Source organism: Larus michahellis, chromosome 15 (genome assembly GCF_964199755.1).
Source record: "Larus michahellis chromosome 15, bLarMic1.1, whole genome shotgun sequence".
NCBI classification, from domain to species: Eukaryota; Metazoa; Chordata; class Aves; order Charadriiformes; family Laridae; genus Larus; species Larus michahellis.
In genome coordinates, this window is record NC_133910.1 from 5,712,028 (window position 1) to 5,729,460 (window position 17,433).

A 17,433-nucleotide genomic window follows, 5' to 3' on the forward strand; every position below is an offset into this window, starting at 1 on the left:
CGCTCTATGCTCTGCTGGTTCCCCCCCACCTCCCACTGCCCCACGGAAGGCAGGTGGGTGACAGGATTCGCCCCTCAGCCTGAGACAGAAACCGCCTGAGCTGAGTTATTCAGAGCCCTGATGGGAATAAAAGGATGCCCGGCTGCTCAAAAGGACCACGGCTGGGGAGCAGCCCCCTGCGCTGAGCGGGGAGATGCCCAGGGATGTCCCCTCCTGGCAGCCCTGGGGCTGCGAGGCGGGAGAGAAGGACGACAAGATGCTGGGATCAGAGCCTGAGCCAAATGTGGCGAGTTGCTTGCCCTCCTTGATAGCTGCTCCTCTTGGAAAAAAAGGAATGTTTTATAAAAAGCCTCATGAAAGCAAAGTATACCATGATTTCAGTGTGAGCAGACAGCAAGCGGGGTAGGAGCATCCCCTTAGATTTGCCTGCCGGAGGTTATTTACCTCAGGAAGCTGCTGAATAAAAGATGCAAAAATACAGCAGAAAGTAGTATTATTTGCTCCTTTCAAAGCATGATGGGAGGCAGAAAAAACATTATAAGGGGTATCTTTGAGTCTTGCCAGCCTGGATTTGTCAGGGCAGAGTTTTCACGGAGCGCTCCCCGGGTGACCCAGTTTCCGAGACACAGGCACAGGCACACACACATTACACACACACACACACTCCCAGCCACAATCCACAACTTTAATAACTGTGTGACATACAAAGGAGATTTTGATGCAAAGTGAAGCTGACAGAGAAGCGGAAGGAAGTATCTGGTTTTGTGCCTTTTATTTATTTTTTTTTTCCCATGCAGTGCCACACCAGGATTACAGTCAAGGTGGTTGCAACCTTCAGCAAGGGCTGATCTTATTGTGGGTTCTGCTTTTAATGACATTTAACAAGAAGCCGTTGCTCAGGGGGAGGGGAAACAAGGGTTTTCTTTTCTTTTCAGCTAGAATTTACTAGGGCTGTCAGGATTAAACGCATGAAGTGAACGCGCATGGGGCTGCAAAGGGGGCTTTGCTGCTGGTAACCACAGAGCAGCCCTGAGACAGGGACTTCTAGCCCTGTCACGCGTCTGATGAAGCATCTGTGTACGTGGAACTGTGCATTTGAGGGTATGTCACAGCAGCATGGTCACGCTGGGATGACTTTGCTGTCATCTATGGTTTTCTGGCTGTGGGTACGGTGTGGGTGACATGAACTACGGGTATGCAGCAGTAATCTCTGTTGGTTTCTGAAAACTTCCCCTCGAGGAGGAGGTGGTGGCTGCTGCAGTCCAGGTGAAGATGTCACTTCTCTCACCGTGATTTTATCAGACTTTTCTATAGGATCCTGCAGTGAGCAGGCACCTGTCAGCCTGGGCAGATCTGCCAGGGCCCCAGGGCGGGGGAGGGCTGGAGGGATGCTCCAGGTTGCGTACCCAGTTAACCAGCGCAGGATTGACCTGCAATGGGCCCAGGCATCCCAAAAAGCTCACATCCTTCCCTAAGTCATGTTGGATTGAGTGCACCCAGGCCGATTCCAGCTGATTCCGTGTCCTTCAAGCAAACCATAGAGTCTAGCTACTTTAATATCGCAGCAAAAGGCTAAAAGTGAAATATCCTCATAAAATCTGGGGCATAGGAAGGAACTATTCATTGGAGAGGAAGGACAAAAGGTAAAACACCAGAGGAGATGAACGCTGGGCCAAAGTCTGCGCTTCTGGATCTTTCCCAGGATTTGTTCATGGTGATGAGAGTCCTTGGAGCAGAGTTTTGGCTTGGACCTCCATTTAGAAAAGATTCTTTAATCATAAATAAGCTGGTGATGCATTGTGCCCCTCCAGGGCGTTGTAAGTGGCTTGACTCAAACTTCTGAAAACACAGCAATGGAGAAACGGAGAAGATGGCACTCTCGCAGAGCTGCGGCAGCCCTAGGCCAAATAAAGAGGAAAATAAAAGGAGAAGGTGCTGTTGTCTGTGCTGTGTGGCGGTGATGCAATTCCCACATGCATTTCAGTCACGTGAACTTTAGCAGATGGTGGACAGGTTTGCTGGACTAGGTTGGGAGACCTTGTCAGAAAACCCCCCACGTCTTGAGGCTTCCAGTCTGCTCCATTGAAGAGATCCAGATGCTGAGGCTCCGGCGGGGACCTTCTCCTCCTGGGGACTGACAGCTCTTTTGTGAAGGGACCTGGCAGAAGGTGCACAGCCCATTCAGCGGGAGCCTCTGCTGGCACCCTGGTGAGATAGCCAGCTCGAGAACATGAGCACTCACATGCCAAGCAGGTTGTACACCTCCAGCAGGGCGGTGGCAACTTGCCGTAAGGGAAATTTGCTGGTTTTGACTAATATGGGGGAAAACCATTTGTCTTACGGCGCGGGGAATTTTTAATGTGCCAGTGTGGGGCTGTTGTGGGGAAGAGCGTCCTCAGTGGCACAGGACCACGTCAGTGAGTGGATGACACATGGTGGGACGTGTGTGTGTTGGGCAAGTGCAGCCTTGAGCTCCTATTTCTCTGCCCAGCCCCTGTTTGGATAGAGAGCCGCCCCCTTCCCACCCTGCTGGCAGGAGGGGAGGGCACCCACCAGGCCAGGGGCCCTCTGCCCCATGGGACAAGCTGGCCAAGAGCTCCTCGGTGGTTCTTGGAGCTATCTTGGAGCAGATGCACCAGGACAGGGGCCCTCTGCCCCATGGGACGAGCTGGCCGAGAGCTCCTCGGTGGCTCTTGGAGCTATCTTGGAGCAGATGCACCAGGACAGGGGCCCTCTGCCCCATGGGACGAGCTGGCCAAGAGCTCCTCGGTGGCTCTTGGAGCTATCTTGGAGCAGATGCACCAGGCCACCAAACAGGCTGCTCTCCTCTGGCTTCGTGCGACGGAGCGGTGATAGCTGCGTGCTTTGTGGCTGCTCTTTGCATCTGATATCCAAACACAGCGCGGGGAAGTGACAGCAATATGTGTCCCCCTGACACCCCGGAGAATATAACGATATTGCTGTGAAAATGAGCTGCCGCACAGCTAAACTCTGAACCCTTCCCTCTGCCAGGGAGCTATGATTAGAATCTCATCTCGCTCTATATTGCACAGCACCTGCAGAAGAAAATCCCACCCAGCAGCACATAACTATTTTTAAAAGCCTTTTTCTAACAGGCTGGGAGCTGGGGCTGGCGAGAGCCCTGCTGGTGCCGTGGATTTCTTTCAAACCCCTTGCAGAAGAGGACGGAGCTAGACTTGGGGAATGTGGCTAAGAAAAAAGGAAGTGGCAGAATTATTTTGCCAAGTCTGAAGCTTGTGCCAGCTCGTCGCATTGGAAAGCTGAATTTCAGCATCTTCTGTGTCAGTTGATTTTTTTTTTTTAGATTTGCTGTACCTAAGTCAGCGAGATGCCTCCAGCTGTCGGAAACTTGCTGTGTGAGACTCGTGTGCTTTGAACACATGTCCAGACACATGAGAGGGGCGCAGGGGTCCGTTTCAGGGGCACACGTGGGCAGGAAGATGTCCCAGTGCTGCTCTGCTCCCCCGTTCAGGGCTTGCTCGGTCACCTGCAGCTTCTGGGGACCACAGAGGACGAGGTGGGGAAAACCACTGCAAATGGGCAGAGAAGACCAAGGGGTTAAAAGAGTCGTGCCCTTGGGATGTGGGACACGATGAGCTGTGAATTTGGGGCTGCCAATGCCAAAATGGCGCTGGATATTTGGCAGGTGAATAAATCTACCAACAAGCCCCAGTGGCAAGGGAGAAGGAGCACAAGTGCGGACGGTCTCAAGCAAAGCCCCACTTTCCACTTGATATGCTGCTCATGGACGGAGCTTTACGCTGTTCAAATATAATTCGCTCTCCCTCTCTGAATGGAACCAGAGAAATGTATTACATTTATCTTAATAAAACAAGTCGCTTCGCAAGCAGTGGAACATGGGAAGCCTGGTTTCCTATGGTCGCCTCCCATGTGGGTTCTCTGGTGTCTCATAGAGCGGCTGAACTCGGATCACGTCCTGGGATTGGGATGGAAAGCGGAGGGTCGGTGGGAAGAAGTGCTAATTTGACTATATCCTCCCTTATAAAGCTTGATAGAAATTAATTCCTCTGAGATGTCTCTTCTTCCATCAAATCTGATTGCAGGCCAGCAGGTTTAGAAAGCTATTATGCCCGTGGGCCAGCTAGCCCAATCAGCTAAGCCTTGTTTCCTTGGGAAAACTGGGTGAAAAAAATAAACAGACCTGACCTGAAATCCCTACAACTTATTTGTCATTATATCCCACCGAGTTTGACTCACATACCTGTGCTTTTCATGGCTGACATTTATCACCAGGGCTCTGTAGCTGTGATGGAGATTAGCATTAACCTGAGAAAAAGGTCCCGCTTAGCATGTACCGTTGACCATACAGTTTGCAGACGGAGCATGCAGCCTTAAATAGATGTACCCAGCCACAAAACCGCTTCCCATTTTGTATAATACAGGCCAACAGAGATTTGAAAAATGTTCCATTTCTGTATAGAAAGACTATTTTTAAAATTGAACAGTAAGTTAGTCCTCTATTGACTTTCAATTTCCATCCTCTTACATTTCCATAGCAACTCTGGCCATTTATGCATTTATCTTTGTATTTAACTTTCCTCTTTCATATCATTTCAAGTGGACTCAAGTGCTGCGAAAGGGTTAAATCAGTCTTTCAAATATCTCTCCATTTTTAAGCAATTACTTGAAAATACACATATATATTTTAGGCTAAATTGACAAGTTTGTGGTTTAATGAAAACTGTCTCTAGAATATTTGCCCTGAAAAACCCTTCAGGGCGATAACAAGAACGAGTCACAACCTCTCTCCTCTCACCTTGCCTTCTATTATTACTGTGTTCAAAATTCTCATACGGAATCTAAACTTGCAGCTGCGATAGCTGTGACAGTCAAATGTCTGGGTATTGGATAAGCTTACACTTTGGCAATTCTGGCTTTTTTTTTTTTTTCCTTTTTCTTATTTTTTTTTTTTCCTGAAGTATTTGCATTTGTATTTGGGAACAGTGAGAAAGCGAGCGCGCTTCACAACTTTTTGATGCTTCTGGGCTTGGGGCAGAGCTGTGAGTTCACTGTGACCACCTACAGTGCAGGGTTAAAGGTCCCATCACCAAGACGGAGGGTGTTTGGTGGGAATGTAGTAACCTCGTCTGAGACCTTGCTGTCCAAGAGAGCTTAGGTAGGTGCAGTAAGCCAAGCGGGCACAATGGTCAGTCTCTGTGCGTGACTCTGGAGAGCCCCACCAAGTAGACACTGTTGGTTGAACTCGGAGAGCGGGTTGGTCTTGAATTCTTTGGCTGCGTGGGCCACTGGGAAGACAACTTTCAGGTCAGTAATGCCCTCTTAAGTCCACACTTGCCATTTCTTCCCTGTAGTTTCACAGTGCTTTTAGCTGGAAACTCCGCTTGGGCTTTCATCTTGGCAACTTCTTAACTTTCAATTTACATTGTCAGTGCTGCTTCTCCTTTAATGTCTTTCCACCCCTCCTCCATCCAGTTGATCATTCCTACCACTTACTGGGGAAGGATGTCCCCTGTCCCCAGGAAAACAACAGGTGACTTAATTGCAGCAGAGAGAAATATGGGACATGTTTCCCTGGAGACCTGGTGACAGAGTCAAGTGAAGCACCGGGGAGAACACGCACCCTGGGGTAGGCTTTTTTGCCGTGACTGTGTTCACCTTGGGCAGTGATAACCCACGGTCTCTCTGCGGCAAAGACCCACCTGACTGACCAAGGTGCTTAAGTGCCAAAGGCATTTTTAAATTTTTATTTTAATGGGCCTGGGACTCTAAATCTCATTGACTTTCAAATCGACTGTGCGGATCAATGCACAATGCCCTGACAAGGCAAGATGGTTTCCTACATAATGTCCTCCTGCACATCAGCCAGGCCACTTGTACACTGCTCCAGCAGTTCCAACCTTCTGCGACTGAATGATTTCTCATGAGTCCTCGAGCCAGACCTTCAGGTTGTTTTGTGCAAAGATAAGTAAGCAACTGATGGAACTGCTGAAACGATTTAAGTGCCTAACTCCCGTTGACACATTGAAATCTGTTCCCTAGCCTGCTTAGATGTATCTGAAAATCCTGTTTAAGCACTTCCCTGCACCTTTAAGCACCTAAACACCTTTGAAAATGCATTCTTAGATCACTTAGGGATGAAAGGCCAGAGTGCTTCCAGAGGATTTGTGCTCCTAACTCACTTGCTGCTCCCTAAAGAAATCTCCGGTTTTGCCCACATTGTGCCGATGTCCATGTCACCTTCCCCTTTCATTCCATCACTTGTGTTGTTCCTCAGTGAAGGACTCTAAATAATTCCTCCCCCCTTCCTTACTGTTGACACCTTCCTGAGTATTTGCAGGCCGTTATTAAATCACCTCTTTACTCATCCTTTATCTGAGCTGTACATAATTAGTTCCTTTAATCTTTCCTCATAGGTCAATCCTTCTAAACCCTTAATCATCTTTATCTCCTTTTCCTGGAGCCCCTCCAATTTGCTGACACTTTTTTTTTTCCCCCATATTATTTTGCATCAAGGAACAGCAAAACCCACAAGTCCCAAGTGCTTTTCAGACCGACCGACGGCAGCGTGGGGCTGTGGGATTCCCTGTGGGATTGCCCCTCTTTGCTTCTGGCACAGCCTGGTGAACAAAGCTGGTGTTGGCAGGGAGCAAACCACCTCCTGGTAATGGCAATTTAGCTCTGCTGGCAAGGGCTGGCTCTCCGCACGCTCTTCTTCGCCGTCACAAAATCTGCATCCCGTTCCAGCCAAGTGCTTTGGGTGGCAGAAAGGGGAGGGAGAGTTCCAAGTGTCCCAGGTTCACTGTCCAAGCACGGAAGTTGAGCTGCTTCATAGCACAACTGGTCTTGGATGCATCCAGCTCCTCCTGCTGAGGATGCTGAGGGGCTGGCGGGTAGGTGCTCTGCAGGAGGAGCAAGGAACAGGTGTCCTGGCAGCTCTGGAATGGGCTGAAGGTGCTGGACTATAGCGACAGGGGAAGGCGAGAACCAGCTCTGGCAGCTGGAAGGAGAGAGAGACTCTTTTATTGCCTGCACACGGAGGAGAGGTGGCATGTCATGCGTTTCACCAAAAAGGAGGTCTTTTTTTGCCAGGTTTTGTGTCCCTGCTAGACGAGGTTATCAGCGCTGCTATCCTGACAGCCTTTGCAAGGCAGATGAGCTGTAAGAGTCTATCACTTCTATCCGCGTGGGCCACACCACCAGGCTGTTTCCCTCGCTGTTAGTCCCGTAACCCTGCGGCTCTCCACCTGCGGGAGCTCCCACCTACCTGCTCCTGCCAGGGAAGGATGCTGCTGAATTCCCACCCCGGGTGCTGCATCCCAAACACAGACGCACTGCGCCGGCTCCTACCCAGCTCCGTATTCCTGCCCAGAATAGCACGCCCTCTTTTGCTTTGCTTATAAGGATACTATTTCCGTGCTTTATTTATTTATTTTTTTTTTTACATTATATTTGTCCTCAGACCTTCCCTCCAAGGATCCGAGAACCCTGATACTGCGTTCACCTTCACAATATCTTTGGCTGGTAAGAACAGGATGGGGAAGGTGAAGCACCACAGAAGGGATGGAAGGCAGAGCCCTGGCCCTCCATCCTGTGTCGGTGGTCTGAGCATCTCCAAAAGCACATGGCGAGACCCCCAGGAAGAGCAGGGTTTCTGGGCGACCATGGGGGAGTAGGCACCACTTGGAGTTTACTTAGTGCTCTGCTTGGCTGTCCTATCCTAAACGCACACTTGGAATTTTCTCTCTGGGAAGCACAACTGCTTCTTTCTCGTAAGCAGGCACAGCAGGGCGCTCCCTGCCGCTGCCTAAAAGCAAAGGCCACCTTCATCTCCTTTCCTTTTATTAATCATAATTCGCCTTCGAATCGGACTGATTGCAAGACAAAATAAAGCCATGAGAGGGTGGTAGAATTTTTCAGCTCGAACCTGTCTTGCGGTACTCCTAAAACACCGAAAGCCTCCGCCTGTTCCGCAGAACTGGGAGCCACGAGTGACCGTGACCAGCCGTGGGGAACACTCCCCACTTTGCAAGTTGCTGTGGTTTCTTGTGCAAGAGAGGCCGGACACAGCCACCACAGTCACAACTTCGATGGTTCTCTGCAGAGCAGACACTCTCTGACAGAGATGGTGAAACCTGCATCTTGAGATATCTGTCATTCTGCAACGAGTTTGCTTTCCCTTTTTCCACCCATTCCAGCAAAAACTCCCACAGGGTGCGTGATAGTCATCCTGATTCCTCAGAGGGTGACTGGGAGCTTCACCTGGTCTGGCATGTCGCAAACAAGGCGAGATCTGGCTGGTTCTGTGGAAAGAAGCCGGTTTTGTGCTGTGGTATGCACATGTGGTCTCCAGGGACCATGATGTGCTCCTGGTAGGGTGTGATGGTCTGAGGGAAGGGTCGGGCTGTGGCTCTCACTGGAAGTGGGCTGGTGGAGTTAAGCGCTCACGCCTGCCCCTCAAATGTGCCTAGAGGTATCCACTTGTGCGTAACGAGGATGTAAAGCTGCGTGTTTATGCAGATGCTCCTGGAGATCATGGGGGAGACTGCTGACAGAGATGGTTTTGCTTGACAAGGGTGTGAAATACTTGATCAATGTCGCATGGGTCACCCTGAGCCTAAATAACCCCTGGAAGACACATGACTTCAGAGAGGAGATAAGCAAAGTGCTCAAAGTGCTGCCACCCCATCCCTGTGCCCTTTCCAAAGGCTAACACCACAGTCCCAAGCCCTCAGGGAGCCCAGAGCAGCAGCCGGGCACCCACCCTTCACCTTCCCCTGACACCAGCAGCAGGGAGACAACACCGGCAATGCCCCTGATGCAGCCCTTCCCTAGGGATTTCTGAGCCCATTCCCTAAAGCTGAACACGCCTGGTAAAAAGAAGACTGCATCCAGCTCTGGAGCCCCCAACATCAGAAGGACACGGATGTGTTGGAGCAAGTCCAGAGAAGGCCACAAAAATGATGAGGAGGCTGGAGCCCCTCTGCTGTGGGGACAGGCTGAGAGAGCTGGGGGGGTTCAGCCTGGAGAAGAGAAGGCTCCGGGGAGACCTTGGAGCCCCTTCCAGTCCCTAAAGGGGCTCCAGGAAAGCTGGGGAGGGACTCTGGATCAGGGAGGGGAGCCATGGGACGAGGGGGAATGGTTTTAAACTGGAAGAGGGGAGACTTAGATGAGATTTCAGGAAGAAATTGTTCACCCTGAGGGTGGTGAGCCCCTGGCCCAGGTTGCCCAGAGAAGCTGTGGCTGCCCCATCCCTGGAGGGGTTCAAGGCCAGGTTGGACGGGGCTTGGAGCAACCTGGGCTGGTGGGAGGTGTCCCTGCCCAGGGCAGGGGGGATAGAAGATGGTCTTCAAGGTCCCTTCCAACTCTAACCGTTCTATGGTTCTCAGACCTCCAGTCCATTTCCAGTCTAGGAGCCTTGGAGGGACTCGGGAAGATGAGATGCAGCTGCTCTGCCTGGGGTGTCCTGAGACACACAGGGCCGCGTACCCACACGTGCAGAGGAGGTGCACACTCACTCTCTGCCCCCCAGCACAGTGCAGGCACCCCATGCCTGTGTGCTCCCTCAGGAGCCACGCTGCGCCCTCTCCCTGTTCCTGATGCAAGGGGAGGTGAGGACTGTCTGTGGCATATCCTCGCGATGGCTTTTATGAAACCCCATACATCCATCTCCCGCTGCTTGGAATTGCCACAACCACTTCTAGCCCCATCGGAGCTCTGATGTTTCCAGATGGGACTATTAGACTCCCTAGGAGTGCAACTGTAAATATCTGCAGAAATGCCACCCGAGCGCCGCAGTGCGGGAGCATCGCTACCTCCAGAGCTGCCTTGCTTCTGCGCAGTTGCCTTTATTCATCAAAGGGGCCGCGACTCCCTGAGGGCTCCAAATCAGCAGCGTTTTGCAGCAGCTCTGTTATCAAGGCTTGCGCTCCACGGCAAGAAAAACAAAGAGGCGGATGCAATTAGTGCATGGCTGGAGAGGGACAGAGCCATCCTGTCTCTGCCACTGATGTCCCAAGTGGCCATGGTCACATTACTGGACCCAGTTGTTTCAGAGTTGCGTGCAGGTGAGTCCTTGGAAGTTGGGAATGTCTTCTGTAATGTGAACAGCTTCCACTGCTGAGACTAGCCTAATTTTTGGTGGAACCTTTGCCATAATGGTAATAATAAGCTTATCAGTGTCTCTTTTCTGCCAATAAAAGCAGCGTTGTTGTGCCCTTCCCGAGATGCTTCTCCTGCGCATTTCCTTTCGGAGGAGAAGCAGAGTCGTGTTCCTTCTTCCCCGCCCCCCCCTCCCCCAAATGGATTCTGGTGCTGGTGCTGGGTGTCTGGAGGCAGCTCGCTGAAAGTGAATCTGCTTTTTAACCAGCAAAAAGAGCCGTGACATTAACTGACTTCCTGTGCCACTGAGCAAGTGTGTTCTGTGGTTGCCTTCCCGCTCTCCTCACCGCTGCAAGGGCTGGCTGTTGCAAAGGGTTTCTCAGAAAGGGTGAAATCCCACACTGTACTCAACTTGGTTGCAAAACTCCCAGTGACTTCAAATCTGAATACTGTGTCGCCAGCATTTTAAGGAACTCAGCAGGGAGAGCCACAAGCAGATGCTTCACTCCGGGAACCATTTCTTTGGAAGCATCCAAACTATCTTATGTTTTTCTTGTGGCGATGTTTCACAGAGCTCCTCCAACACAGCGTGCAGACCGCAAGGCCCTCCCCTTTCCTCCATGCATCATGACACAAAGTGGGGTGACTACGACCTTCTCTTGACGTGCAGGAGAGGGCTTCTCCCGGACCGCTTACACAGCACCCTTGCCTTGCCCTGCGCTGCTCTGCCACGCCGTGTCTCACCTCATTATGCCCGAGGTCCCAAATGTGCTCCCCTCCCTCCTGGAACTGCATTTTGTTACATACCAAGGCAGACATTAGGCACCAGACGGTTTAGGAGAACAGTCAATGGAAGATATACTTCCCCAAGAGGAATATACTTCCCAGATTGCCATTCAAACGGATAGCGTGACCGGCAGAAATTGAAAACTGATTTAAAAACCGTCGTCAGCAGTCCATTAGGGGCTCAGTCCTGGAGAAATTTGAGACACGGTCACTCCAAATCGTGCGAGTGTCGAAGAGTCTCATGGAATAGGTTGAAGTTTGAGAGTTTTTATCACAGGGAGAGGCACAGAGATGGGGTGGGAATTGCCATGTTGGAAAAGGTCATTTCCAGGTGGGCTGGAGTGCTTGTCCTGAGGCTGATCCTTTGGGGACACACTGATCCGGAAATAAAAGGGGCATTTTCTAGCAGTCTGGCCTGGCTGCTGATTCATGCCTTGGTTTTGTTGCTGGTTTGGGGGTTGTTTTTTCGGTTGGTTTTGCTTTTTTATTTATTTATTTATTTATTTATTTTTATTTTCATTTTTGGGGGGGTGCGGGGACGGTGTGTGTTTGTCTCCTCTGGGTTTAGCAGGTACCAGTTTGGAAAGACAGGCACCCCTACTGCGACAAGGGACTACGTTGACGAAATCTCTGAGGAGAAGCCCCAGTTGGCCCCACCTTGGGGGTGGGGAGATTGGAAAGTACAAAGTGAAAGGTCAGCTTTTCCTTATGTGCACTGATTCCCGAGAAATTTAGAGACCCAACTGAGGACTCCTCACGTGACTTCGTTTACAGGCAACGCTTCTCAAAATAGCCTCTTTCCACATAAACTTCCATACACCAGCAGCTTCCGTAGAGCTCCCAGTTCTGTCGCGGTGGTCTTGACAGCAAAGATACAAGTGAAATACCAGCAGCGGCTCCGGCTTTATAAAAGCAGAAGTCACCATTGAGCTCCTCAAATCCCTGATCCCTTCGGTGAGGGAGAGCAGCGATGACCCTGGGATCTACCCACCTCCCTGGAACGACTCCCCTTTCCTAAAGGCTTTCAAATAAATAACTAAAGAGCAAGAAACTCCAAGCTTGGGAGATGTGATGAGCCGGCGTTTGTCCCCTCCTTCTGGGTACTGATGTGCAAATCGTGCCGGAGGTTTCCAGGCAGCAGCAGAGTCGGGCTGTTTTCCCTCAGACTCTGGCACAGTCCTAGGAAGAGCTGAAGGGATCTCTGCAGGCACCCCACGAGCAGTGCCCCGCATTAGCAAACTACACTGGAGACGGGCTTTAAAGCCGCCCGTCCCTTTCAAAACGCGACTTTGAAAACTCAAGACTCCCTTGACTCTGTGGGCTGAAGCGAGACGCTTTCACGCCTTTGAGAAAATGGTTTATAATATATATACGAGAGAAAAATAAAGGATAAAGACTATTCTCTCGTCTGTCTGTTTTTTCCCCTTTTCTTCCTTTTTTTTTCCCTTTTCTTTATTTACCGAAAGTACCTCCAAGGCTAATGGCATTTTCTCTGGCCGCTGGGAGCAGAGGAAGATTGAAGTCTGAAATATGAAAGCTTTTCTCTTGGTTTTTAACAACTTTGGATCACTCTAGTTAACTCTCAGTCTCAGTTCAAAGCCGAACTAGAAACTGAAAGGCTGGTTCTGTTTTTCTATTAGAAATGAGCAAGAAACGATTTCTCATCCAGGAAAGAAACACAGAGGCTTAAAATTCCTTGTCCTGGATGAAAAGTCAAAATCACTAAGACTTCCGTGAGCTGACAAAAAATGAAAAAGTTGCCTGCAACACCTCATTTTGATGATATCAAAGTGTTTCATGTGTGACCTCTTTTTCATTTATAAAAAAAAATAAATGTTTTTTATTATAATCAGCTTAAATTTCAAAACAAAGTGACTTTGAATAAAAAGTTAAAGCAGGTTGTCTTAGTCTCAATTTTTTTTTTTTTTTTTCCCCCGACAGAAGAAATTCATCAACCTGACTCTCTTTCTGTGAAGCATTTCAATTGAGATGAATCAGCCCTTTTCAAACCGCAATAGATGCCTTAACAAGATATTCCTGCCCAGCTCTTGTTCTTCCAGAAATAGCGAGTTTCTCGGGACAGGCGTGTGCGATGATGGGCAGCGCAGAGGACGGAGATTTTGGGACGATATTAGGCTGGGGTTCAAAAAGGAGAATATAAGTCTTAAAGAGAGGTATCCAAGGGGGATAAGGATTTCAGCCTTTCCCAAACTTCGAGGATTCGGAGGTCCTAATCATTCCTAACACTGAAAGACGGGCGCGTTGGTGCTGCCGGTCGTACAAGAGCTCTGGGATTCCCAGCTTGCCTGCTCCTGTGCAAGCAGGAAATTTGTTGTGAATGGCCTTTGACATGCTATTTTTGGTGTTGCCTCTCAGGATATAAAAGCCCAGAAACAGCAATATTGGGCAAAATAATCAAATTCCTTTTAGCCTCTGAAAAACTCCGCTATTTCTATTTGAGCTGTCTGGGTTTCGCCCTTGCGTTCTCAGAGCTGGTTTTCTTGGCTCAGGCAGCGGCTACTGCAGGAAAGGGCCAGTATTTGAAAGGGGGAAGGAGCAGTTTGCTAAACTTTGGTGCTTCTGTGAGGAGTGGTTTTGTTCTTGTGCCTTTTCAACAGCAGAGGGTAATAGGGATCTACAGGCAAAATCATACGTTCGGTGTTAGGAGCATCATAGACATTTTCTTGCCTACCAGCTGATCGTATCACCACTGTAATTTTAGAAGTCTTAAGCCCAGAGCGACTTGGCTGGGAGCCGCTCCAAGGATTCAGTGCTAGACAGAGATGACTTGATGCTCTAATCTTTGCTCTGCTTCTGACCTTAATTTGCTCCGTGATCATGAGCTGTTCGTGTAATCTCTCTTGGGCATAGGTTCTCCAGGGGTGGAATGAGCATTTAGTTGTGGAGGAGAGCTGGAAGAAATATCCCTGTTGGCCAAACGGTGGCCAAAGATGAATGAAATTTATCACTCCTAAACCAAGCGTCCTCTGGATGTATAGCTTGAACTGCTAGTAGAACTGAATCATTTCCTTATTATCCTCTTCTTTCAGATGTCTCAGGATTTCCTAGATCTGGTGGATCGGCTTTAGCTTTTCATGAGCTTGAACCGTGGCAAAGTGGACAAGTGGAGTGAAAGATTTTCCCCAGAGGGCATTTCATCCAGGTGTTTCATCCTGACCATGACAAGGTGCTCTTCTTCACAGTGTCTGAAAAAGGGAGCTGTATCTGGAGTCAATACATTCATTTTTATCTCTGGCTGAATTTGTGGATGATTTAGGAGAAATTATTTTTAAAAAATGGGATAAAAGAACCCCAAAAGATTTGATGGGGAATAAGTTTTCACTTAAGAGAGGGCTATGCTAGGAATAGCACGGAGGGTGGTCTCTGGGGAGGTAAGGAAATAGAAAGGACGGGAAAAAAACTCTTCTTAAGGAGATGAGACCTTAGCCTAAGCTATGGAAAAGGCTGATTTCCCAGTATAGACAGAAAATAGGGATGAGGATCCGAGGACCATGACAGCTGGGTCTGGGGAGATTCAGCCTGGCAAGCCGACCCCAGCGAAGAGATGACGAAAGCTTCCCCTCTCCTCCTCGCCTCTCCCTTCCCCAAAGTTTAAAGTTTACCTGTTAATTCCCTTATCAGAAGCTTGTGCTGAGAACTCTTATCTGGATTTTACAGGCAGCTCCTGGCACCAGACCAAAATCGGAGGAAGGCATTTCATTCTTCTCCAGTTGTTAAATGAAAGCAACATTATAAGCCAACAATGTTATTCTCATTAATGGGAAGGGACTGTTAATGATGGGAACGTATGTGTTTGGCTTCCAAATGAGACTTGCCATCTATCCCTGCTTCTGACCCAGTGCAGCTTAACGGGGCTAAATCGCTTTTTAAAGCTGAACGGAATGAACCTTAATTGAGGCATTAAAACCACGTTCATTTGATCTTCCTGGGACCCGCAGCCCTGCCATCGCTGACGGCCAGCGTGGGCTTGTCCCGCCAGACAAGTGCAGAGCTCGAGAGCGTCTGGGTTTGTCCGTGCTTTTTCTGTTGTTTCCGCCCCCCCCCCCCCAGCTCTCCCCATTTTTCTCTTTCAAATGTAATTGAAAGTCATTCTTTTAACTTTATTTATTTATCAGCTGGATACATTTGAAATTGCAAGCGCCTTCATCTCAGCATTCATTTCCTTGCCCTTTAATGTGGACCTGACTCAACTCCCCATCTCCTTCAAAGCTCTTCAGTAGTTCTGCGGTGTTTTTCCCCCACCCTCCCTTTCCCTAATTCCTCCTTCCTCGTCAGCCTCGGTGGGGACGAGCAGCCGGGCAGCTCAGGGCCAGGCTTGGCAGGAGATGCCCAGCCGTGCTTCTGGGGACACCTCGGCGGTGGAGGTGGTGGCATCACCCTGAGCCTGCCGTGCTGTAGCTGCGGGCAACAGCAGCCCCAAACCAGCTCTCGTGCTGCCGATGAAATCAGCACTGTGCTGCGTGGTGGAGGAAACCACCTTTCTCCTCCCTTCACAAGGTTTGGGGGACTCTCTCCCCCCAGTTTAGGGAGGCCCCTGGGTTCCTCTTCCTCTCCTATCAGTTGTACTGTGCCTTCCTCCAAAATGAGTCATTTTTGTGCCCCCTTTTTTTTTTTCTCTTTGCTAGCAACTCTTCAGTTCCTGAACCCACAAGGCTTCTGCCACGAGGGGCAGGCAATTCAGCAGGGAGGCCAGCAGAGAATAATTCAAAACAAAACCCAAAAGGTCCTTCATCATCAACTTCCTTTATGTGGAAGAACGATGTTAATTCTCTTCTCTCCCAGCTGGGGAAACTGGGGCTTGGAGCAAGGAGGTGATCTGCTCGGTGTAGCTGGGATTATAACCCAGGCATATTTTCTATTAAATATCTCTGTGCCCCACAGCAGGGCCCGAGGTCCAGCTACAGAGCACCGAGGGGTTGTTTCTGCAAAGCTCCGAGCTCTGGCCCTGCTTGGCTCTTCCCAGGTGCAGAGGCAAAGCCGCCTGCAGAGAACAGGAACAGCCTGCTTTGGATTTGTCTTGCTGGGAGTTGAGTTGCTTTTTTGCCTTGTCGCCGAGATGTGGCGATTAAAGAGATCAACTGTGGGGCGTGGGGCACAGTGAGGGGACCCAGACGCTTTGTGAGCTGTCACCTCGCACTGCCGGGGTGAGGCCGGCGCAGAGGAGAGCTGTGATAAGGCAGCTGCGTGATGAGACATTGTGCCTAAGGCACCGTGAACCCATGGACCTCTTCTTGATGGTGAAAATGTCTCCTTTACTTCGTTTTATTTTATTTCATTTTATTTTATTTTATTTTATTTTATTTTATTTTATTTTATTTTATTTTATTTTATTTTATATTTTATTTCATTTCATTTCATTTCATTTTTTTTTTTTTTCCCTCCCCTCCAAGCCTCTTTTCATCCCCGTATCTTCACTGGTAGTTAATAGATTAATGCATGTCTCAGGAAGATAAATGCACTTTCAGATCTTCAAAAGGCAAGGCAGCCTCTGAAACCAGTGTTTACAACCTCTTTGGCTGGTGACAAGGCAGGCAGCCAGCATGACATGACCTTCGGCGCAGCCGCCAAGGTCAAGCCGAGAGGCAAATCCTGGTCCCCAGGAGCAGAGTGGGTACCAGAGCTCCCAGTAGCATGGTTGGACCAGTCACCCATGCCGTGTTTGGGTTTACCTTTATTCTCTGCCAAGGCAAACTCCCCCGCCTCTGCCTACTCTCTTTCTTCAGGCACTGAACAAGAGTTTTGGGATGGAGAAGAAAAGAGAGAGGGAAGATGGAGTCAGGGGCAGAGAGCAAGCCAAAACTCTCCAGGATTCAGGACTATACAGATATTGAGACTTTTACTCAGCCCTAAATCCTGGATCTGGACACACCAGCTGGGAAAGAGATGCCCGTCTCCAATGGGCAGTGCCACTGTGATGTACTTCAGATGGGACAACAACTGCTGTTCTACCACCGAGGGCCAGATCACTCCAGTTCTCCCACTCCTTGAAGATCTGAAGGCCAGTATAGGTCTGCGTTGGCCATCCCTGAACACCCCATCATGCATTAAGACCCACCCAAGGGTCCGTGATTCTGACTCTACCCCGAGTTTTGCAGGCATGCTTTGCTTATGTGATTAAGCCACGTTCAAAATACTGAATTTTATAGATTACCTGAGTCCCAAGGTGGCTTGGAAATACCTATCCCTGTGTCTGCACTTCTGGAACAAGTTTTCCTCCAGCTCCTTCCCCAGCCACCAGGAGTCAGTTTGGTGTCCCTGGCCGATGCTGCCGGGGAAGGAGGAGGAGGAGGAGGAGGAGGAGGAGGAGGAGGAGGAGGAGGAGGGCTGGGGGCGGCAGGTTGTGCAGGGTGAGGAGGAGCGGGGTGGATGTACACAGAGCTTAAGTGGTGGCTCCAGGGTGGGAGAAAATGTAATTCTGTTTGAGCAGTTCGCAGGCATTTCGAAGCTCGTCCCTGTGAATTAGGGGCCGAGTGAAGCCATTAAACCCTAATCAAAAGCAGCTAATCAGGAATCAGTGGGAGATCT